This window comes from Sceloporus occidentalis, unplaced genomic scaffold (genome assembly GCF_023333645.1).
Source record: "Sceloporus occidentalis isolate IW3139 unplaced genomic scaffold, rSceOcc1.0.p SCAF_44, whole genome shotgun sequence".
In the NCBI taxonomy this organism is placed as follows: domain Eukaryota; kingdom Metazoa; phylum Chordata; class Lepidosauria; order Squamata; family Phrynosomatidae; genus Sceloporus; species Sceloporus occidentalis.
Genome location: NW_028317024.1, coordinates 4,667,895 through 4,692,439, shown reverse-complemented (window position 1 = coordinate 4,692,439; position 24,545 = coordinate 4,667,895). Strand labels below are relative to the sequence as shown.

The following is a 24,545-nucleotide window of genomic DNA, read 5'->3' as shown; positions in this document are numbered from 1 at the left end:
TGAACACTTATTTGCTGGTGGTGTAGCTTCCTTTGCTGACGAGAACACTTTGCTTCAAGCACAGAGGAACTTACTTTCATCACACCTTTTTCTTATTTATATATATATATATTTTTTTTTTTTTAAACAGTGCCTGGTAAAACATGTCCTGCAAATTTAAACTCCGCATTTAAAAACCAGTCAAATGGGATAAGCCATAGTTAGAATCTTAAAAATAGTGGTTCTCCCTGCTGTCCCTTTCATAAGTAAAAATGACTTTTTGAACGTGATCCATATTGTTTTAAATTTCCATACTTTTAATCACATCGAATTTTGTTTCATTTACACATTTTTTTAAATTTGTGTGTTAAAGTTGTTGAAAAAAGTATATATTTTAGTTAATATTTGTGTAATTGGAACTGCACCTTCAAAATGTAGAAACATATATAAGTGTAGTGTGTCCGTGTATATATGTGTTTATAATATACCGTATTTGATATACGCTAATTTTATTTAGATTTGTACAGATATGTTAGAAATCCTATACAAAAAACGTACAACTTAAGTGTTCAGCTGTGCCTAGAAACGTGTTTCTCATATATAATATAATTACAAACACACAGTCCAATCCATGGCATTACAAAGAATCGCGGTAGCCTAGTAGAAATAAATAGAAAAATACAGGGTCGTCCATAACAGTATAAGGAAGATGAGGCTTCATAATTTAAGGGGCAGCAATGTCTTTCCCCAGACGTAAGCAAAGCAGCAGGTAGTGTTACGTTGCACCGTGCCTCTGCACTCCTTGATTAGGTTAAGTACATCTGTGAGCACAAAATAAATAATAATATAAATGCACACAAGTACAAAAAACACTAGTTTCTGTTGTCTGACTTGAGTCCACATACAACTTTTCCTGAAACGTTTCAAACATGATTTCACAAACAATCATGTAATGTATACATCATCACAGTGCTCATGATGTTGATGGATTATCTTATGTTCAACTAGGTTTTTATTCCTATTAGAGTTCCTGCGGGGTGTAAAGTGCTATTTTTTTTTAACCCATTTTTGGACAACTCTAGTTACAAGTTGAGCACAGAATCAAACCAACACCCCGATGTTGTCATCAGTAACAGGAGGGCGATGAAAGGAGAGACAAACGTTTTTAAAACATTTCTCTTAAAAATACTGATATAGCTAAAACACTAAAAATAAAACTAAGATTTTAATTTTAAATGGCATGTACAGATGTTAGGTAGGAGATACCAAAAAAGACAACAGCTATGAAATAATATGTTGTTGTGCTAGTGATTGAGGGTCAATGAATGTGCGGAGAAATGAATGAACGCATTAATGTGGGTGGGTGAAATGTAGTGTTGTGGAAAGGGTTTTATTAACTACCCTTGTGTAAATTAAACAAGCATATTATATTAGCCCCATTGGTTGTCTGTCAAGAAATTGCAACCAATGAAGCTAGCGTCTATCGTGAACCTTTTTAATGCGAGAAGGATTTGGATGAAGATATAGTTTGTTTCAGGTTGGCGTCGGTGGTAGTTGTAGTGTTCTTCTACGATATATGTGCATATGCGATGTAGCAACAGAAAGGTAAGGTGGAAGGGTAAATTTGCACACCGGACCCTTTTCAATCCACCTTAATTAAAGTACAATGGGTTTATAATGAGCATGGAGAAGGGTAAATCCTGCCTACATACATGTCCTCAAGTCTCGGTAAGCTTTTGGAGAAGCACAGGGCTGCTGTTACGAGTGCTGACAAGTTTATTTTTACCCGTTTTTAGTAAGTTGGAAAGAAAGTATTTGTTGAACTGTTCAGAGAAGCGGTTAAGCAACATCCAGTTCCTTAATTGCCCAAGAGGGCTCAGACTATAGTGAGTTGTTTTTGCATGTAAAATGTTTATGGCTTGAATAGTGTGAAAAAAGCATTGTAGTTATATTTTTGGTTCAGGGTATTTTGTGGGTGGTATATAAAACAGAATCCAGTTTGAAACAAAGTTGTGTCCCCAAGTATGAAAGGACATGTAGCATAGGGGAATTACTTGTGAGGTGGAACATTGAGTTTTACAATCTCTGGTTTCAGTAGCTTGTTTTTAAACTGAGAAAGATTTACATATATCTAGAATTCATGCACAGAAGACAACAAATGTCTCAATATCTGAAAAGTAGTTGTTATAGTGTCGAGTAATGTATAAAAGGCCATCAAATTCCTTTCAAGCAAAGGATCTTGTTGCCTGAACATATATTCTTCAGTTTCAGTATTTGTTCATTGAAGGATATCAGTTTGTTGCTGATATAGTGCATATTTATATTTATATCTGCCATCATTTATTTTCAATGGTTTGCCCAATTTTTGACGTCCATATTCCAAAGGATAATAGGTTGATGTAATCCCTAGGATTATGGGTCCTGTAATATTTTTCAGTATGAGTGGGGTAGAGCTACTCTTCCCCTTTGTAACCAAACTAAAAGTTTGGATTATTTTGGCCAGTGTTGTAATAAAAAGTGTCCCCTGACTTCATGAAGTTTAAAATATGGCCAACATCCTTCTGTACATTCCCACAATGCAATGCGCACACACTCCGTTATGCGATGGATCGAAGAGCCTTATGGGAACCCACAGTTATGTCTGGCAGACAGGGGAGAAAATACAGGTAGCTGTATTTTATTTTATATATGTGCCAGCATCTTAGGTACCACAATAATATAAAATAAAATTATTACAATTAAAATATAAGGAACCCATCATTCATTTTTTGCGCAGAACAGGAGACAATGGATTGAGCTCTATCGGTGGATTCTGCTTGCACAACATTTTTCTCATGTGCTTTATACAGATAATAATGAATGAGTGAGTGGTGGTGGGGGTCTATCTTTCCTCATTATTTGCAAACAATTATATGAGTAATGCAATCAATTCTATCTAAATGAAACATACAGTGCCACCAATAAAGAATGCACGTTAAGGTACTTTGTGGGTACTTTAATATTCATTCTTTACCTGTAAGGTATTGTTTGCATTAAAATACATATGGTGGGGTTCCTGTAAAGTTGTGCTACATACAATAGAAAATTAACAATATTGACAAATTACAGAAGAAATTCTTCACTGGATCAGTTTTCTCACATGTGAGACGAAGGCCTTTGTTTTGTAAAGTGCAATTTCACATATACTAGGTTAGGTTTGCAGTAGCTTTTAAAGTCTAACAGACAAAATCTTTACCTACGTATACAGTGAAAATAATGGCTAAATTTCCTTTTCTTCGTTTTTATTTGCTAGGATGTCCCACAGGCACTTCCTGTTTCCGATACAACCCTTGAACAGCAGGTACGTGATGAAGAGTGGATGAATGTAAGAAACGTGTCCGGATTTTAGTAAACCCTATAATACAAATACCTGTATGTGCATTTTTTTTAACCTTGTGTTTGTGGTTTTGTCTTTTAACACCTCTCCAGTTCATACATTTGTCACGACTAAGCAAGATGAGAATTTAGGAACTCAGCCGCTATACAGACTTCTTTGCCTTATTGGGATAAAAACACGCTACAATTTCCCCCCCCATAAATGGAAAGAAGTTGTGGTGCAATGATAGGGGGTATATGAAAAAGTGACATAGTGAGTCAAATGTTGGGGGCAGCCCTCCTTAAAACGATACGCTCTAAATGGGTGATGGATACTGGACATATCAAAGGGAATTGACCCAGTGATATTGTTGAGCATGAGAAAGTTTGACAGCCAGAGGTGTTTTGGGGTAAGAGGTTTACTTTATTGAGGTTAATGATAATTAGCACATTTCATCCGTACTTGGATGCTTGTAGACTATTTGGGGAAAATTGTAGACTGGAGGATTGGACTTTTTCAAGTAGTCAAGGCCCATGATGATGAGTTCTTTAATTTGCCTTCTTATGCCTTATGTTAGAAAAGTTTGAATCTGATTCATATTTGCAAGGACAGAGCAGTACAAAACTTTTGTCACAAATGCTTGGATTGCTAAATTGTTCAGTTTAAAAATAAAAAAGATTTCAATGTGATTAAACATTTGCTGCTATTACAATCAATCACTAGCATATTTTGTTCTTTCTGGGGGCATTAAGCTGTGATCATACTCTTTGTCAAGTGTTCTCTTTGTCTGCCCATTTAATTGTATCTGATATCTCATTTTTAATATGGCATCATTTGTAGAGAATAGATGTCTTATACATTTTGTTCATTTTGTTCTAAACTTTTTAATTCCAAAGTACCATGTAAAATCATAATTTATTAAGTGTTATAACATACAATGGTTTGCTATAAATGGTAACTTATCCAGTTATTGAGCTATTAGCCTTACGTGTTTTGCAAGTGAAGGGGAAATTTTAATTGAAAGAGTTTTGTTTTCTATATATATATATATCTATATATATCAATCTTTATATATGTATAAATTATTATATATTATAGTATTATTATATAGTATATATTATAGTAATATTATTATATTATAGTATTATATAAAGGTCATGGGCTATAAGCATTAAAGTATTTCTGTGGCAGTTAGATAGTAAATCTATTATCAATAATGTACTTACTACAATTTCTTCTCTAGTAAAAAGAAATTCTTTGCAGAATTAAAATATCTTTAAATTATCTGATCTTATTTACTTTAAAAAAAAACCCCAAAAAAACAATATTTCATAACGATTCATCTGTTAAAATTCTTAAAATACAGCAACTGTATTAATCTGTATTCAACTTTGATTCTTCTTTTTTTTTTTTTTTTTTTTTACTACTTCCTACGTTTATATCACATTTTTTAATTTTACAGTTATAATACAGTGTTATTCCTTGTTTCTTGCATTTGTCTTGGTTTATGCCGTTAGTAAAGCAAAGGGAATTGGGAATAAATTACTTCTTTATATTCTTTATAGCACAGTTAGTAGACACACAGAAGTCTTCCTGCAGCCCGACTAAAAGGATTAAATGTAATTTGGTAGACATAAAAGGAGGGGGAAGAATCACACAGAGATCAATTGGAACTAATGTTCAAGGGAAATGGGCAGCATGTGTGACCCGAATGGCAGCTGAACCCAATTTCTGCTCTTTTGCACGTGTACACGTCAGCTTTTAGTTAACCTAATTTTCACTCTTTTTTTGTACCCTTTAATTCCCCCCCCCCCAGTTTTTATAAGCTTTGTATTTGATTAACGGTTTGAAGGACAATTCCAAAAGCGGTGTTCTTAATGTGTGCAAAGTCAGCAATGTCTTTTACTTATTTGTATGTGTGTGTGTCTTCCACCAGACGGTAGTTTTCCGATCTGTGCCAGCTCCGACGGACGTCACCGGCTCTACAGCTTCTGGGCAGCAAGGACAGCAGCCGGCTGTGACAGATGTCATCCAGCAGCTCCTAGAGCTGTCTGAGCCGGTGTCTGTAGAAAGCCATCAGAATCAACAATCAGGGCAGCAACTTAACATTGCAATGGGGATTAATAGAGATATTTTGCAGGTGAGTATGCGCCCTGCATACCTTTTTAACTGCAGGAATGCATGAATGCTGGCCTTAGCCCATCAAAGTAGGCCAGCCCAGGAAGGCGATGATGAATGTTTAAATGAGAACACTCCCGTTTTTTATTAAAAATAAGTTTTCAAAAATGTATTTAAAACAGTTCCACTTGTTTGCGTAATATAATGTATTCACCTGCATATTAGCCATGTGTGTGTGTTTTCGCCCAATCGGCAAACACTCAGACTCCTTATCATATTCCTGTAGTAAACAATAGAATTGCTCAGTGTCGATCACCCAACTGGACACACTGACTAATTAATGTCTATGGCGGAACGGACTTCATTAGCACTGCTGTAAAGAATCAGCTCAGTGTGGTGTTTGCCGTCAGCCTTCAGGTTGCCAGATAAAGGAAGTTTATTGGAACAAAATGAGATAAAATGAGGTCTCTATATTGTAATAAAAAATATAATAATAATAATATATAATAAACTATATAATTTTATATATATATATATATATATATATATATATATATATATATATATATATATATATAAAGTAATTTTAATTGTATTATTAAACGCTAGTGCAAGTTGGATATTGACCCATTTTGTCGCTGCCATCCTAGCAAGCACTGGAAAATAGTGGGCTCTCATCGATACCCGTTGCCACACTTCCCAGTGACACCAGCCAGACCAAGCCAGCTCTGCAAGAACTAGAATGTCTTTCAAATCCGCAACTGGACTGCAATGATCAGGAGCATGGGTTAGACCAAGACGATCAGGACAAAGGAGACAAGACTGAGAAGAGGATAATAAAGAAGAAGTCAACTTTTACTGCAGGTACAGATGCTACTGGCAGCCACTGAGTGCCATTCATTTTAAGGGAGATTCCTAATGTTTTGGCAGATTAATGCTTTTTAATTGTTTGTGGATTCCATGCCAAAGGGGAAACCCAGACTGGGATATTATATTATATTATATTATATATGTGTATATGTGTAAACTGGAAGGCACTCAGATTTATGAGCATAGTCTATAAATGGGGAGCCCTAGATATGGAGAAGAGTGCAGTAAAACCGTCCTCGTTATTATTGAAACACTAACACATATTAGCATTTCCAGCAGATCAGGTTTGTGGTCAGTGTAGTTTATTGTTCTGCTTTCTATGACGCAACAATGCCAATGTATATTTAGTGTATTTTTGGCTACATAAAGCAACTTTGTCTGAACATCTTTAGTAATTGAGAAATGCCAAGCTGTGGTCTGCGTTCCTCCCCTATCCCTCCAACTCTATCTTCTAAGTTCTAAACTCGTACGTGTTTCCCACAGGGGAGAAAATAATCACTTTACCTAATATTTCTGGGGCTTATTCATTAAAGGGAGAGTTGCCAGTCATAGTTTTAACTCCCTCACTTCAATATTCATTATGAAGGGCTAACACTGACAGGCTTCTACAGCAAGAAGACCTGAGCTGGCCCCGTATAATGCATAATTCAATGGATGAGGAGACATTGAAGAAATCTCACTTAATTAACTATACTTTATACAGGGCCACCCAAGGTCTCCCTGCACAGAATTGCAGCGGAATTGGCCCTTCATGATGAAGAGTTAAGTCAAGGAGTTGGAACCAATTCTCTTTTTAATCATAAAAAAAGCTCTCTAACATCCATGTGTGTTATGATGGGTAAAACCTCAGTATGTTTCCCCTACAGGAAGGGCTGAGTTGGCCTTGCGTAATGAAAGTTTTACTTTACTGAGAGGGTGGTAGATAAACGGACCGGCTCCCAGCATAAGTGGTAGAGGCTAAAACAGTAGGGAAATGAAAAATGCATGAGACTGGCACAACGCTGTACTGAATCTAAGATGAGACCCATGATTGATTTAGGTGTGAGTCTTTACATCAGGAAACATGTTGTCAAATCCCATGTTTCTTATAAATCAGATATTCTGAGCTACCTTCGGCATAGATGATGCACTCCCAATTAACTGTTCTTAACCCAAAAGTACAGTTTGTCTCCTTTTATTCTTCTAAAGCAGGATCAGGATTTGAATAATAGAAAAAATAATGAGTAAAGAGTCAGGTTGGTTTGGAAGTGTTGGTGTTGTGTAATGCAGATTGTTAATTGTCGAAAAGGGTCAGTAGTTTCATGAAACCGCAATCGGTAAAAGATAATTAAGAGTAACTTTAAAACCTGTGAGCCATATTAAAATATTACAGCATAATACAGACTTATAGCTCATGGTTATTCTGCGTTGCATAAAACAGTTATTTGAAGCAGTACGTTTCTTCTAAAAGCAAAGTTACGCTTATTCCTTTTCTGAATATTCTCTCTAAGGTATTGTTAACTTGAATAGCAGGATTCAAACCTTGCAGTTATGTAGATACGGTAAGTTAAAACCCAAGAGGAATCTGATGCAAATTGGTAAAGGGGGGAAATAACTATGGTATCCAATGGAATTTCTCTGCTCATTGCTCCGCTATTACCACTCTGCACCGAAACGTATAGATGACCCCTATAGAATTTGATGGCAGGCAGGAATTAAACTGGTTCATGGATTGCAGGATAAAATTTACCAGGGAACATGAAAAGATCTTAACATATATAGTCTGGAAGAAAGACGTGACAGGGGGGATATGATTCAGAATTCAGATTAGATGGGCCAAATAGTGTTACCTTGTTTAATTCAATAACTCAACTAAAACACCCCAAACAAGGCTTCTGTTTTTTTTTTTCCAAATATCACCCCAGATACTGTATTTTTCACTCGTCTCGTGGCTCGTCTAAATTTTGCCTACAAATAGCCTTGTCTTCGGTACTCTGCGCTGTACACAGGCTTTGATTCTGGTGGCAGAGCAACAATGAGTATGTTAAGCTATCTATACAAAACTGAAATCTCTCAGCAATTCCTTAACCAAAGGCCTGATTGCTTTCAGGTTCTGTCCGTGAAGAGAGCGGAGTGCGGTGGCACGTCTGTACGTACTGCACGAAAGAGTTTAAGAAACCGAGTGACTTGGTCCGGCACATTCGAATTCACACGCATGAGAAGCCGTTCAAGTGTATGCAGTGCTTTCGGGCTTTTGCTGTGAAAAGCACCCTCACCGCTCACATAAAGACACACACCGGCATTAAGGCATTCAAGTGCGATTTCTGTATGAAATGCTTTTCCACCTCCGGCAGTCTGAAGGTTCACATTCGCCTACACACAGGTAAGTACGCCAACCTTATCATTTACGTTTTTTTCTTTTTAGGAGACGGCGATCCCTGAATTAAGTACCAAGTTTGGCCAAATATAGGGCCAGAAAATGATCTACAGGCCATTAGACACCGGAATTCCAAAGCCTTGACTCTGGATTCCGGCCTTTTCTTTTATTAAGATCAAACTTTAGGTTTGTTTCCTTTTGAATGGGGTTGCCTTACGCCCAAGCAAATGGAATAGGTATAGATGGGAGATACAGTGCTGGTAGAAATGGTATCCATTTATTCATGTACATATGGACTAGCTTTGAAGTAGAATTTGCTGGGGATAATTTAGGGGGGGGGCTTAAGAATGTCTCAGATAAGCTTAGTACAGGTGACAGTACCAAGAATGATATTTATTCTTTTAAGGTAGAGAGAGAACATACTAGATGAGTTGGTTCTCTCCTATTGTCAAAATACACGTAATTATGATCACCAAGATTCATTTGGATTTCTTTAGAAAGTACTATTTTGTGACCAGTGCACTCCTCACGTTAATGTTTACAGCACACAGATGCACACAAGCATGCAAATGGTAACAAAACCAGTCAAAACCAATTGGTGGTCTACTAGCAACATTTTGAGAAACAATAGATTGAAACCGGCATCATTTGGAGTCACAATATTTCTGGAATTCATGTGTTTACTAGTTTGATCTAGATCGCTAGTCTAAAATCTTCCATTATTTCAATGGCCAGGAAGATCAGTCCAGTAGGGTAGGATTGCTTAATTCACGTTCTGTGTGTCCATTGAGTCATTGTGACCCTGATCACTATTGTTAACTATTCTTATATATCCTATTATTGTTACTTTCTTATAATAGGCAGACAAATATTATCCAAAGTAAAAAGTCCTCAAAGGCTTAACCTGATCAGCCGATTTACAAATTCCGATCTCCGCATTTGGTTACTTTAAATACCTTGTATCTCATGTCCCCGGGATACAATGGTGTTGAATAAGAATTAGAATTTTTCTTGCATTGCCACTTATGCCAGCTTTACGTTGCTTTCTGTCCATTTGAACAGAAGTATTTTTTCTTGGATTTAATACATTTCTAGAGTACATAGTCTACTCTACCTTTAACTAATTGGAAAGTACATCACTGCTTTAATCTTTACCCTTTTTCCGCACAAAGTACAAAATAGCTGCAATGGTGTGTACTGAGCCTGAAAGCTCTAAAAGTCAGGAAATTGCATACGATCCCAAAAAAGTCATTTTGTTTTCCTGCGGGTTACTTTAGAATATTGCCACCGGCTTTGTTTAAACTTGACACGATAATAGATCCTATTATTGCTGTCTGGGTCAGTAACACCTCCCAACTGGTGGAGATCAAGGTGCTTTATTATCTTTCGCAAAGTGCCAAATGTACGCGACGTCCATCAATCATTGCTTTCTGTCACCTCAATCAGCGCTCTGGATTATATCAGGGTGTTCATTGTTTTTATCGCTTCTTGCAGGGAGCATCCATACGCTAAATAGACATTGGCTCTGTATTGTATAGCATAAACGTACGATATATTTACCATTAAGTGTTGAAAAGCACGGACAGTGCTTCTTATGGCTATACAAAAATAGAACGCTGGCACTCCTTAAAGATGAGACGGCCAAGCGATATATTATTAAAATCATGTAATAATTAGTGTGAAACTCGATACTATATATTTTAATTATGGGACTACGATCCCTAATAAAGGAATTATTACATGATTTTAATAACATACATTGGATTTTAGGTTTGTAACTAATTGTCAGTGGCAACAGAGGCAACTCCAATGTAAATAAGTGTCAAATAAGTGACAACTCCTATATTAAGCTACAGTAGTAGTTCCATGATCATGCAGACTTCCTCGCAGAAAGAATATAGTTTCTAATGTTAAGGGCCATTTTATAACCTTGGATAAAGTTATAGGGTAGCAGAGAATCATCTTTTTAAGTGTTTTTTTTTTTCTTCTTTTCTTATTGTAGGTGTTAGACCTTTTGCTTGTCCACATTGTGACAAAAAGTTCCGCACTTCTGGACACAGAAAGACTCACATTGCGTCACACTTTAAACAGTGCGAGCTGAGAAAATTGCGTCAGCAGCGTAAACCCGGCAAAGCTCGTACTGGGAAAACAAATCTTCCGGTATCGGAGATCCCATTACAAGAACCTATTCTCATCACAGATCTTGGTAAGCAGGACAGTCTCTGGTGCAAAGTGGATATAAGTATATACTTTAAATATCATAGAGGCCTGCCTTTACAGTGACGGCATTTCCTGATATATTATTTTTCGAATATTAATACTTAAAGGGTTTTCCGCTTTATTCACAATGCTACTGTTCTTTGTTCTGGGATCATTGAAAATAACTCTTATAGTATGTTATAAACTAGTTTACTTGAAATGTGTCTCTGTGTTTGTTTTCCCGATTACTGGAATCGATTGTCTGCACAGAGCGCCAGCTTTTGGATTAAATGGTAATGAAAGCCATGGCTGAACAAGCACTTCCCAGAAATAATGCTTTAATCATGTAGAATTTTGTCTCGCTCATATTTTGCGCTGGGAACACTTAATTGTCATGTGCATCAGAAGCAGGCACTGATAAGTTGTTGCCATATGAACGGAAAACTCTTCTTAATGGTTCTGTGTCCTTTTCTTGTCATTAACCATAATAGAGAGTGCAAATAATGTTTTGTTTAAGTGGAACAACTCTTTGTAATCTGTGCCATATCAGTGTTTGGTGCTGCCCTGGGCCGAGCCGTGGTAGAGCAACCAGCCTCTCGCTCTGTGCTGCCATCCTTCTGAGCGTCTGGGCATGGTGGAACTCCATCTTTTAAGGACACGCAGCACCAGGCAGAAGAAAACCATGAAAGCCTTGCCTCGGCACGGTTCTCCGTAGTTTTAATCGGTCGGTCAGGGAGATCAGTGATCTCCGTTTAAGAGAGCCATTGAGCAGAGGCCCTGTAAGGAGCCGGGTCAGTTGGGTTCCCTGTTGCCCCTTGAACCTGTCCACCTAGACCAGCCACTGCTTTTAATAAGTAACGTCAAGCAAGATGTACTTCAGAAGCGTTCTGTACACTCGGAGCCTCTTGCTTCTTTTTTTGTCATTTCATGATATTTTCCTGTTTAGAAAGGTAGTAATACTTCTTCCCGCTAAATCATAGTATAAAGAACTTCAAGCTCTTGAGACATTCTAACCTTGAAAATGATTGGGAAATAGATCATGCTATGGGAAGGTAAGGCATCTTAGGTCTCTGCTTGAGTTTGAAGGTTCTTTAGCTATCTACGGGTAAGGCATTTACAAAGGTATTTTAGAAAGTTTGTTAGCCCAAAGAGTATTGAGGAAATACTTGGATAAGGTAGAAAAATTAGGTGTTCATCATTGAAGAAATATCACCGTTTAAGGTGTACCCAGGCTTAGTTTGTGTTATTTTGCCTAAAGTATTGAGCTTCCTTTTTTGACATAAACGATTGATTATTCCTCCCAAAACCTTGCAAGACACATTTGCGTTTCAGATGCAGATTGCCTTAGAATTTCTTTAATCTTGCCTTTGATAAATAGCTCCCTGCTTTATCTTCACAATCGAGCTTACTGGGAACATTAAAGGGGATTTGGAATCAGCGGCTTTGGTCCTTATAGATAAAGGACAGTGTCACAGAGCCGTGCGATTTTCTAATGTTGACTTTAATAAAGAAAAGACCTTGCACTCTGAGACAAAATGTGTCATAGAAATATGTCAAACTGCTGTTTATTCATCATTTTCTTTATTTTGTGTTGTCCAATGGAACTGAAGACTTAATGTTTATGCACAACAGAATCCCTTGTTTCTCTTGCTATGTAACCGCTATAGACATCTAATTTATCAAGATGACAAGAAATGTAGTTAGGGATTTGACTGCAGCACAAATGTATTTCCTTGCTTCATGTTTGCTGCTTGCCTTTAGGAGAAACCTCAGCTATGAAGCCCCCTTTTTGGCCACTACTGGCTGCTTAAAAGCAACGCTGTTCAATTCAACGGCAGCCCTTTGTGCATGAGTGTTTGGGGAAGGGGGTCTCATTAGACCCCCTTTAAACATTTAATTTTGGGGGTTTTCAAATATACATGATTGCGCCTAGGTGTTTTCTCTGCTAACTGCTGGCATGAAGGGTTTGACTTAAAGGAAAATGAGTAAATGTGTCCTTTGCCCCTGGATGTCTAATTCATTATAGGGGTTGGAAAAAGAGTGGGCTTTGGACCTGGTGGGCAGGCATATGGATGGGATTACGGAAAAGAGACCAGTGAGTTTCCAGGACAGGTTTTATTAAGTTTATTCCATGCCAGGCATAAACAAGCCACCTAAATGATGGAGCCAACAGCTGGAACGTGATCCAAGTTGGCAAATTCAGGACTGCTGGCACGTATGAATAACTTCTGTGGGAGCATACAAGTACATTCATGGCTTTGTTGCTTAGCTTTAGTAAGTTTAGCCCACATGTTCAAATGAATGATATGACCATAGAATGTGTGTTTTGAAACGGCTATTGATTGTGTGTAGAGATAAGTGTTACACATCCACCAAACTGAAGTAAGGTGATTTCACAGTATTAACATCAAATCCTCTTTTATTTTTGCAAAACCATCTGATAAAACTAGCTGTTCCTGAACGTAAAAGTGATAACACCTTCTTTTTTATAATCTGTACCCTTTGAGCCATCAAGGCTCAAGTGTCCTTTGGAGGGTATGTTGAGTCGTTCTGAATAACACGACACAGAACGGTGTATAGATGTGCAGTCGTCAGATGGCGCAACAGGGTGAAATAGGAAGTATTTGTGTTATGATGTTCACAAAAAAACATTTGGTTCATGTAATCCTCATACGACCGGTCATAAAGACTGCAAATGTTAAAAAAAAAAAGAAGAAGCCAGCGCGTAAGAAGAACTTTGCTGCCAGGCAACTAGAGGTGCCGGGAAAGCGACACGAGAAGTAGCAGGGAGAATAAGATGAAACAATTTAAAATTGGGATATGTTACGGTAGGGGACTGAATGTGTGATAAACCTTATAAGATAGAAGGATAATGACCAAGGAAAGGCTTACTGGAACAAGAGATGAAAGCGAGACGTGAGCCAACTTTATAAAAATAATAGGAGAACTTGCCAAGTGTGCATGAGTGTAGAAGATAGTGATATGAAAACTTTGGCGATTGTATGCTATGTTCTACAACTTTTAAGACCAGAAAACATGCAATATTGAATTATTATTGTATGCGTTAAGATATGATATGTACTACTATAAAATCCAGGAAGGCGTTTTTGGATCTTGACAGTTACTGAAGTCGAGTTCTGTATAGGTACATAGGTGAAAGCGGTGCAGAATATCCCAAGACAGTTGCACTGCCAAATGGTACACTTTTTGGGACTCAAGGCAATTTTTGCGTAGAAGACTCCCAGATTGGGCACCTTTCATGTGAAAATGAAACCGAGACTGAGTTCCGTGGACAGCACCCCATATGAGATTGTGACGGACTGTAAAATAATGTCAGTGGGCCTACTTGTGACTTAATGTGCAACTGAGTTTACTGACATGTTGAGCTTGATGTGTAAAACACAATGTTATTGATATACCCAGCTTGTCGAGGCACAAACCTAGTGTAGTTACGTTACATAGTTTTTTTCGCCAGTGGGAAGCCTACACACACAGTCATGATCCTATGCACTAAAGGCAGCCCTGTAATATGCATACGTATAATTCATATCTGTATGTCAGTAACCTACTCGTAGTATCTATAATCTTTGGTCTAGAAAAATTGTTCCCACATGAAGTTTGTTCCAGTTGTATATGTCAGAATTCTCATTCCTCAGGTGGCACATGGTCCTTGTCTCATGAAAGGTATATTTTGAGTAATCCTAATTACCAATATTAACACATTTTAAAGTGTCAGATAAATTGCGAAAAGTATATAAAACCACCTAAAATGTATTAAAAACCACGCTAAACACTGATAATGGCACAATTAAATGGGGGTTGCCCATCCCTGAGTTGTCAGATGCATCACATGTGGATTCAAGATTGGTGTCTTGTTTTAAAGATAATGAAACTAACGTTTTTAAAGCTTGTATTGTTTGTTTATAGGAAGTACTGTTTTTTTTTTTTTTATGTGACAGTGTCATGCATTAACCTTTTGTGCTGGTTTTGTTTTTGAAACACAGGTCTAATCCAGCCGATTCCTCGGAATAGTCAATTTTTCCAAAGCTATTTTATAAACAGTTACGGACATGAAGTTGACAGACCGTACAAGTGTTATTATTGTCACCGAGCGTATAAGAAATCCTGCCACCTTAAACAGCATATCAGGTATTAAATGGAAGCAGTCACGATGTAGAGTTATGTTATTAAAATCTATTCAAAAATTAAATGACAACCCTTCAGTGCAAAAGAATAATACAGAGAGCTGATGAGATGTGTTGTAAGTCAAGGAAAACACTTGGCTGCGCACAGAACAAATGTTTGAACGTAACATGCCAGGGTGTGCTAAGGGTGAGCTTAGGTCTGGTAGTGCAAGAGTGCAGTATTTCCCCAACCCAGTAAGTAACACACATACTAACACGCAAACTTGTCCTAACACTGCTCACACTAACGCCATACACTAACACCATACAGTTACACATACAAACACTCTCTTAGGGGCACATTCCAACACTAACACCATACACTGACACACATACTCATGTTGCAACCGTGCAACTCGCTTATGCCAACACCCACTTATGCGGACATCAACTCATGCTAACACAATACAGTAACAGACATACTATACTTAGGCCTCCACTATTAATTTTTTTAAATTGTAGCGTATTGCCAACTTTTTAATGAAGACAGTAAAGTAATTAGCAATGTAGAGATCACATCAAAAAAGGTGTTGACCACAATTCCATTCACATACTTCCCGATGAGTTACTGGGGAGAGGTGACAAAACCATTACATCGCAAAGAGAAACCGAGAAGGTCACCTCACTTGGTTGTGTCCTGTCCACTAATATTTCTAACAATTTCCTTGTTTCCGTATTCCTGGATTCTCTACATCTCTATCAAACAGCCACCCTATTATTTTATACTGCAAATTGTAATAAAAAATAAACAATCTGTATAATCTAAACGATATGTTCTTGGATATAAAATGTTCACTTGCTATTTATTTTCTTTTTCTAAAGGTCCCATACTGGAGAAAAGCCCTTTAAATGTATGCAGTGTGGAAGAGGCTTTGCATCCTCCGGAGTACTCAAAGCACATGTTCGGACACATACTGGTCTAAGAGCTTACAAGTGTCTTATATGTAACGGAGCTTTTACTACAGGGGGAAGTCTCCGGCGTCATATGGGTATCCATAATGATTTGCGACCGTATATGTGCCCTTATTGTCAGAAAACATTTAAAACCTCTCTAAATTGCAAAAAGCACATGAAAACTCACAGGCAAGTATATATATAACCGTATTCGTTTATAGTATGTTTCTGTATACACATTGTGACACTTTAAAGCCCTGGATGTTATGTACACAGATAATGTGCAGCCCTTGTGTATGGGTCGCTGGGTGCAGCATTTGGAGAGCCAGAAGGGCCAATGCTAGGTTTTTGCAAGAGACTGGATGATCCAGTCCAGGATTCTAAAGGAAGCCTGCAACAGGTGGAGGAAATGGACATTTAAGCTCCCTCAGACCACAGACTCAGAGAGACTGTTGAGGGGAGAGGAAGTTCCTTGGTGCTCCCAGGGCAAGAAGAGGCCTTGAAAAGACGATCCCTGAGCCAAGTGTGGCATTACCTGCTTGGACCTGTGTGTGTTGTCTGGGGAGAGTTTCCAGAGCCTGGCTTAGCTGGGTCTGGCCAACAGGTATAGTTAGTGGATAGTTGGGCTGGCCAGTCAGGGTCAGCAAAATGTAGCCAGAGCGGGCTCTAATTGGGAGCTAGGCTTTATATGATTTTGTTTTTTTGGGTGTTTCTTATTTTCACTTGCCAGTAAAAGACATAGTTCATGATAATATTGCTGTTTCTGAGCCTTCAACCTCACTCTCCACCATATGTGACAAAACCCTGTTAGTGGAGGGTCACCAAGTTACTTTTTGAATTTAAAGCACAGTCACCAAGGGCAATAAGGTTTAGAAACGGCAATATTCTCGTGAACTCCGACTATTGAATGCGAGGGACAAAGATATAGCAAAAGTCTATTAGGAAGTTGCTGGGAATGAGACAGAACATGAGTGACTGCTTGGGCGAGGATGATTTTAACGTACAGAAGGTCACATACAGCTCTTATCACAGAGCAATCTCAGAAGCTCTGTTACTCATTCTTACGTAATTCCAAGACTTACTGAAGGATAGAAAAAGAATCAGACCAGGGCTTATCATTATCTTTATTTATACAAGAAAAAAATAATCTGATCCTCTTGCATTGACGTGGCTGGAATGCCCTGATTTCTAAGCATTGGTTGTTGCTGTTACATGTCTTTTTTTCGTCATCAATGTAGTTGCTGTAAATTAAAGTCATGTTCATTACTCAAGGCAAACAAAGGTGCCATTGCTCTCAACTTACATTCTGTGTGCTCCTCATGGACAGTTAAGGAGTTTGTTTCATTATTATTAATAGGAAAGATAAAACATAATAAGTGTTTTTGTCCAGATGTGTCTGTGGGATATAGATGAGGGAGACCTACATATCTAAAAACATATTGATTTAGCTGGAACTGCAAGGCCCATAATCCCCATTTAAAACTACTTATAAACTGCTATATATACCCCATTTACTCAGAAAGCAAAATGTGTGGGTGTAGATTTCTCAGTTCGGACCTACTACTTTGTACATTGTTGTCCTCATCTAATTGTTCCATCAAACCCATGTAGACCATGACTTATTCCAAATATATGTCCTAATGTTTTATTATTTAAACCCTTTACTATGTGATTTCCTGATGTTTTATATATATATATATATATATATATATATATATATATATATATATATATATATATATATACTGTATATTTATTTGTACTAGATGTATAGAAAACATGCAAATTGTACAGTACATTTTATGGATTACCTTTCCTTATTTCAGGTATGAAGTGGCCCACCAACTCCAACAGCATCAGCCCGCAGCATCAGAAGAAACAACAGTAGACCAGATCCACGTATCTAATCAGATACAGGTGGAGATTGAGGGTGATGGACTCCATCAGTCAAGCAATGTTGTCTCACAACAGGAAGCCATTTTGCAGCTAAGTCCTCAACCAGTTCTGGATACTGTTTCACCTGCATTAGGCCAGACTCTGTCTGACCAGCCTCTGGAAACTGATGAAGGTAAACGAAATTGAATGCCATGAGATCCTTGGATTAATTTGTAATATTTGACACTGAGCATAGGATGACTATGTATTTAAGGGGACATTTTTTGCATGAACCCCAATGCATTATATTGCATGGAAACTAGTGCAGATATTATTCAGCTATTGGAGCGAGGAAATTCTACTTCTCTCCTTTTCTCCTCCCTTATCTTCCTCTATTGAAATCACAAAGTATTCCCAGTAAGCATGCTTAAGTACGCTTCTTGTACATGCTCTAGGTCATTGAAGTCAATATGAGTAGCGACAGCCAATCTGATGTATGCTAGTAGAATACCAGCTAAGGCTGCTACTACTACATGGTCATCTACATACTCCATACATGGTGGCACTCTGTCTTCCTTTTCTGTGGGTAATGGGACTTACAACACAGATGTCTTGCATGTATAACTCTACATGTAAAAGTCTTACATCTGAAGTTAAATAAATAAATGTACAATCAAACTCTCATTCTGCCTTCATGGCTGTATGTCTATTGTCTATTTTATTGAAAATGCAGTTTACACTAAAAACACTGCACTGAGGAACATCTTGTACTTTAAAGCATAATGTTTTCAAACAGTAAAGTAGTCAAAACTTTTTGCAATATCTTCTCGATGTATTGAATTCCGTGTATGCATGCCGACATCATTGAACACACTGAACATTTTCAGTCTGGTTCCCTAGTAAAAAATGTTTTATGTTTTAGACAGGTATGTTACTTCCCAACATGCTCTGCAGGAAAACATCACCCAATATGACTCCCAGGGATTACAGCCTCAGTCTTTTGACCAGCAGGGTCTTCCTCAAGGTATATTTTTCTAATTAGACTCTGTCAACCTCTCCAGCTACGTTTTATTTTGTCAGATATTTAAGTTATTTTTAGCAGAATAACATTTTTGGGGATAATTGGAGCAAATGCAAGCAGCATTTCAGTGTAAAAACTCAGCTATTTATCCAGCAGCCATGGTCTGATGTCACAGGCTGAGACATTTCTCCTTCCTGGCTTCAGCTTGGAAGCCTTAGACTAGCTAGGGTACTGACATCATCATAGTGATGTCACAGCTTGATATAGTGTTTGTCCTAAAATGCTTAGAAATAATGGGAGAAATTGCATTATATATATATATATATATATATATATATATATACCGTATTGCCTCGGATATAGGCCGCCCCCGTATATAGGCCGCACCCTAAAAGTTTGGTGCTTTTTTAAAGAAAAAGTTTTTCTTTAAAAAAGCACCAAAAAAACATGCTGCCACTCTGTCTCCCCTCCCTCCGAGATATGCTGCCAGCCACTGTCCTCCCCCCCGAGATATGCTGCCACTGTCCTCCCCCCCGAGATATGCTGCCACTCTGTCTCCCCCCCCCGAGATATGCTGCCACTGTCCTCCCCCCCGAGATATGCTGCCACTGTCCTCCCCCCCGAGATATGCTGCCACTGTCCTCCTCCCCCCCCGAGATATGCTGCCACTGTCTTCCTCCCCCCTCGAGATATGCTGCCACTGTCCTCCCCCCCGAGATATGCTGCCACTCTGCCCCCCCCCGACTTACCAGAGGAGACTCCCGGGTGTCTTGCGGGGCCGGCGGGGGACATCTACGCAATACGCGTATACAACTTCAGGTGCCGGCACTCAGCGGATGTGCCGGCACCGGAAGTTGTATACCCGTATTGCGTAGATGTCCCCCGCCAGCCCCGCAAGACACCCGGGAGTCTGTTCTGGTAAGTCTTGGGGGCAGAGGTAAAACGCATCGTGCGGACTGTCATCGGCTGCGGCGATGCGGTTAAACAACCTCCGCAGCCGGTAACCATCCACACGATGCGCTTAGACAACCTCCCGTGCCGGCACAACGCCCCCCCGTGGAAAGTGCTGGCAGGGGAGGCTGTCTAAGCGTATCGGGGAGTAGGATGCAGGTCACCGGGCGTCGGGCGCTAGACCCCGAATATAGGCCGCACCCCCACTTTAAAGACTTAAAGTGGGGGAAAAAGTGCGGCCTATATTCGAGCCAATACGGTATATATAATGCATTTTCTTGGAATCTTTGGAAAGGTTATAACGGTTATCTGGAGATTAACCATGAAAACAAATGTATAATATATATATTATACATTTGTTTTCATGGTTAATCTCCAGATAACCGTTATAACCTTTCCAAAGATTGTCATGCTGGGTTAACATCCTTGAAAAATGAAAACTTTTTCCTCTTGTTAATATTAAGAGGAAAATTGTGGTGGAACAATAGAACAGCGAATATTTCACCCCCTCTCCAAAAACTAAAATGCCAATTAGCGAGAGGACCCACTGAAATGTCTTTAGCAGTCTATTCATTGAGCTTCTTTCATATCTTATCCTGTGGAATAGAGTGTTCATATATTAGTGTAATGGAGATCATTACGTAACCCATGAAGAGATCCAGGCATAGAAATATTCCTTTTCTTTTCCTAAGAGTGCCTCCCAATGTGTATGTCAGTTACACAAAATAAAAAGAGCACATCGCGTACTCTAAAAATTATAGTTTCTGCTTTTTGTTAAATTCTAGATGTATGGCTTGTAAATATCCTATATACATGATAATAAGCGAATGAATGGATACAATACATGTTAGCCCGTTATTGGTATGAATGATAAGCTATAGTGTATGATACTTAGGCAGGTAGGAGGTTATAATATTATTATCAATCCTTTTATTGCATTATTAAGACAATAGATGTTTTCACCAATATGGGTGATGTCTGGTAACCTATACTTTGGTAACCTATAAGCTTCCAACCCAATTCTCAGTAGGCTTTTCTGTAACCGACGGGTTTAGTCACCAAGCCCAGTTCCCAGCTGTGCAGCAGTTGCAGGACTCGAGCACATTGGAGTCTCAAGCATTGTCAACCAGCTACCAACAGCCAGCTCTTCTGGAAGTCCCTACCTCCGACACCATTAATGTAGTAAGTGATATTTTACATTTTCCTCCTTATCCCCCTTTCCTCTTTTCTTTTCCTTTTTTTAATTTTTTTACATAGTGTGTTTGCTTCTTCTTTGGATATAGCCGTATCAGAGTCCTTAGTCAAAGGTGATACCTTTTTACATGCTAGCTTTAATTAACACCCATTAATTCCATGACATGAGTATTGGGGCGGATATTTGAGTTTGTAATCCAAGCAGTTAGTGCATTTTCTAAATAACCTGGCATGGCAGTAGCGTACCTAGCGGGGGGCGGGGGGGGGCGGTCCGCACCGGGTGCCGCTCATCAGACGGGTGCCAACTTGCCGGCACCCCTCCAGAGACGGACAGCAATGTCCGCCGCTGGAGGACAAGGCTCGCAAGGGAGCGGTATCGGAGGTCTTTAACAGACCTCCGGCTCCCTTGAGTGATTTTAAGCCGGTTCAAGGGAACCGGCTTAAAATCACTCAAGGGAGCCGGAGGTCTGTTAAAGACCTCCGATACCGCTCCCTCGCGATCCATGCGGCAACTGCTGTTGTGCGCCGGGGTTTGTTGTCAGATCCCGGCGCACAACACTGAAGCCGCGCCCACCGCCGTCCGTGCCCTCTGACCCGGAAGAAGACAGAAGAAGAGGAGCGAAGAAGACAGAAGAAGACAGAAGAAGAGGAAGAAAATGAGCTTACTGCTGTTAGAAGAAAAGAGGAAAGGTAGGAAATCATTCAGTGAGAGTGGATTGGTATGTGTGGAATCTGTGGATTGGTATGTGTGGAATCTGTGGATTGGTATGTGTGGAATCTGTGGATTGGTATGTGTGGATTGGTATGCGTGGAATCTGTGGATTGGTATGCGGGGAATCTGTGGATTGGTATGCGTGGAATGGTTGGACTCTGTGGATTGGTATGTGTGGAATCTGTGGATTGGTATGTGTGGAATCTGTGGATTGGTATGTGTGGATTGGTATGTGTGGAATCTGTGGATTGGTATGTGTGGAATCTGTGGATTGGTATGTGTGGATTGGTATGCGTGGAATCTGTGGATTGGTATGCGTGGAATGTGTGGAATCTGTGTATTGGTATGTGTGGAATCTGTGGATTGGTATGTGTGGAATCTGTGGATTGGTATGTGTGGAATCTGTGGATTGGTATGTGTGGATTGGTATGTGTGGAATCTGTGGATTGGTATGTGTGGAATCTGTGGATTGTTATGTGTGGATTGGTATGCGTGGAATCTGTGGATTGGTATGTGTGGATTGGTATGCGTGGAATCTGTGGATTGGTAAGTGTGGATTGGTAAATGTGGAATCTGTGGATTGGTATGTGTGGAATCTGTGGATTGGTATGTGTGGATTGGTATGTGTGGAATCTGTGGATTGGTAAGTGTGGATTGGTAAATGTGGATTGGTAAATGTGTGAGAGTGATGGGTGTTATGCTGTACCATTTCCAATGTCTTTTTCATTATATAATTATGCTCTAAAGTACATCATAACTCCCACCACTCTATACTGTTCCATACAGTGGCAGAGCTGGGAGACAGAGGCCTTGCACCCCCACCGCAGGACTCCTGAAAGGTAAGTGAACTTCAAAGGGGGGGAGAGGGTAGATAGGGAGAAGGGAGTGAGACGGGGGGATAGGGGGTAGATAGGGAGAAGGGAGTGAGAAGGGGTAGATAGGGCAGAAGGGGGTGAGAATGGGTAGATAGGGAGAAAGGAGGGTAGCAAGAATATTGAAATAAAGAGTCAGAATGAAAGAGTGAAAATGAATGGATTAACGTGTGGATGAATTGTTTGAATGAGTGAGAGAATTAATGAATTTGTGAGAATGCATCAATGAATATGTGTAAATAATTTGTGTGAAAGAATAAATGATTGTGTGAATGAATTGTGTGAATGAAAGTGAATTAGTGAGTGACTGTAAAAGTGTTTGTGTTAATCATAGGTGTATAGTTGATTTGTCAAAAAGGCAAAGATGGTATAAGCAGGGTGTTTATGGGACAAAAATGGCACAGGCAGGGTGTTTATGGGACAAAGATGGCACAGGTAGCGTGTTTATGGGACAAAGATGGCGTACACTCGGCTGTTTGGGGGCAAAGATGGCACGTCCTATGTGTGTGTAATTTGGGTGCTGGTCAGGTTCTATGTGGGCAATGTGGACGCTGTTTTTTTTGGAGGGTTATTAAAGAAAGCACTATTATATGTTCAGTAAATGTTATTTAAACGTATTTATTTTACTTATAAGTTATTAATTTATTTTTTCAGATTTCTTGTTGTTTACAGTTGACATACAGTTTACAAATTGGTGCAATAAATATTCTTAACATAATTTTGTAGATGTCTTTACATTTGGTGGGGGGGGGGTGCCACTTACAGGATCCACCACGGGTGCCAAATACTCTAGGTACGCCCCTGTGGCATGGTAAGTAAGATTGTGACCTTCCTACCCCCAGAGACCATGTTAGTGTGAGATGTGAAAATACAGGGCTAGGAAAACCTGGCTGCCAGGAATCTTGAGCTCCTAAAATATTTTGTAACTTTTTTTTTGTTAGTATTTTTGATATAACGCTCAATGGATGTGCCTTTTCCCTGGAACCTAAAAAGTAAGTTTTGCTCCTGAATATGGATCCATCGTGCAAATTTGAGAAACATGTGCAAGTATTTTGCCAACGTCAGTTAACCGGCTCTAATTGTGTTCTAAGCATTGGATGTCTTGTCAGCCAAATTATGGTTACATGGCTATTCATTGATGGGGTTCCCTGAGATAGTTGCATGTAGACATGAGGCTAAAAGCCTATTGTAACTCCTTTTTAATTATTTAATTTTTTTTGTGCGTTGATGCATTTGTTCTCCAAGGTTAACGTTTATATGCAATGTGTAAATTCAATATACACTTAACAGCATAATATGTCTTTGTTATTAGGCTGCACAGCTAATACAAGAGGACACTCATGAAGGAATTGAACTGCAGAACCAGCGCACGCAATTTTTAGAATCCACGGATGATCAAAGCAGACGTGCCTACAGGTTAGTAACTGTTCCAAAAGGCATAACAATCTTGCGAGGACTAAAAGCAAAGAGAGACATACTAGAAATGTTCAAATGCAGGGAAGTTTGCCGTGAAAGTTAGTCATTTCTTTGATGTATGGCTATGTTTGCTACAGGTGTGAATATTGCAATAAAGGGTTTAAGAAGTCCAGCCATTTAAAGCAACACGTTCGTTCTCATACGGGAGAAAAGCCCTATAAATGCACAATGTGCGGCCGGGGCTTTGTTTCATCAGGCGTCCTTAAGTCACACGAGAAGACACATACAGGTAAGCCACTCGAAAAAGAAAATATCCATTTATCTTATTTGCTTACCACAAACTTTGCCCATTTTAAAAAAAAATGAGAAATCTGGATCATATATATTGAAGGTTTCCTAAAATATCTAAAATAGGATATTTAGGCTAATGTAACAAAACCCTGCTTAATTTTAAAGTCTATGTGTATCTGTAAACAGGTGATACAGACTAATTATAAAAATATACATAAAGTTTCATGTCTGTATAAATGTGATGATTGCAACAGTTCT

The 24,545-nt window shown here is 39.0% G+C and overlaps 1 pseudogene; it reads left to right on the top strand.

Moving 5' to 3' along the window:
• The window catches only part of LOC149289608 (zinc finger protein 236-like), a 58,057-nt pseudogene that overhangs the window by 9,511 nt on the left and 24,001 nt on the right, over positions 1-24,545 (top strand).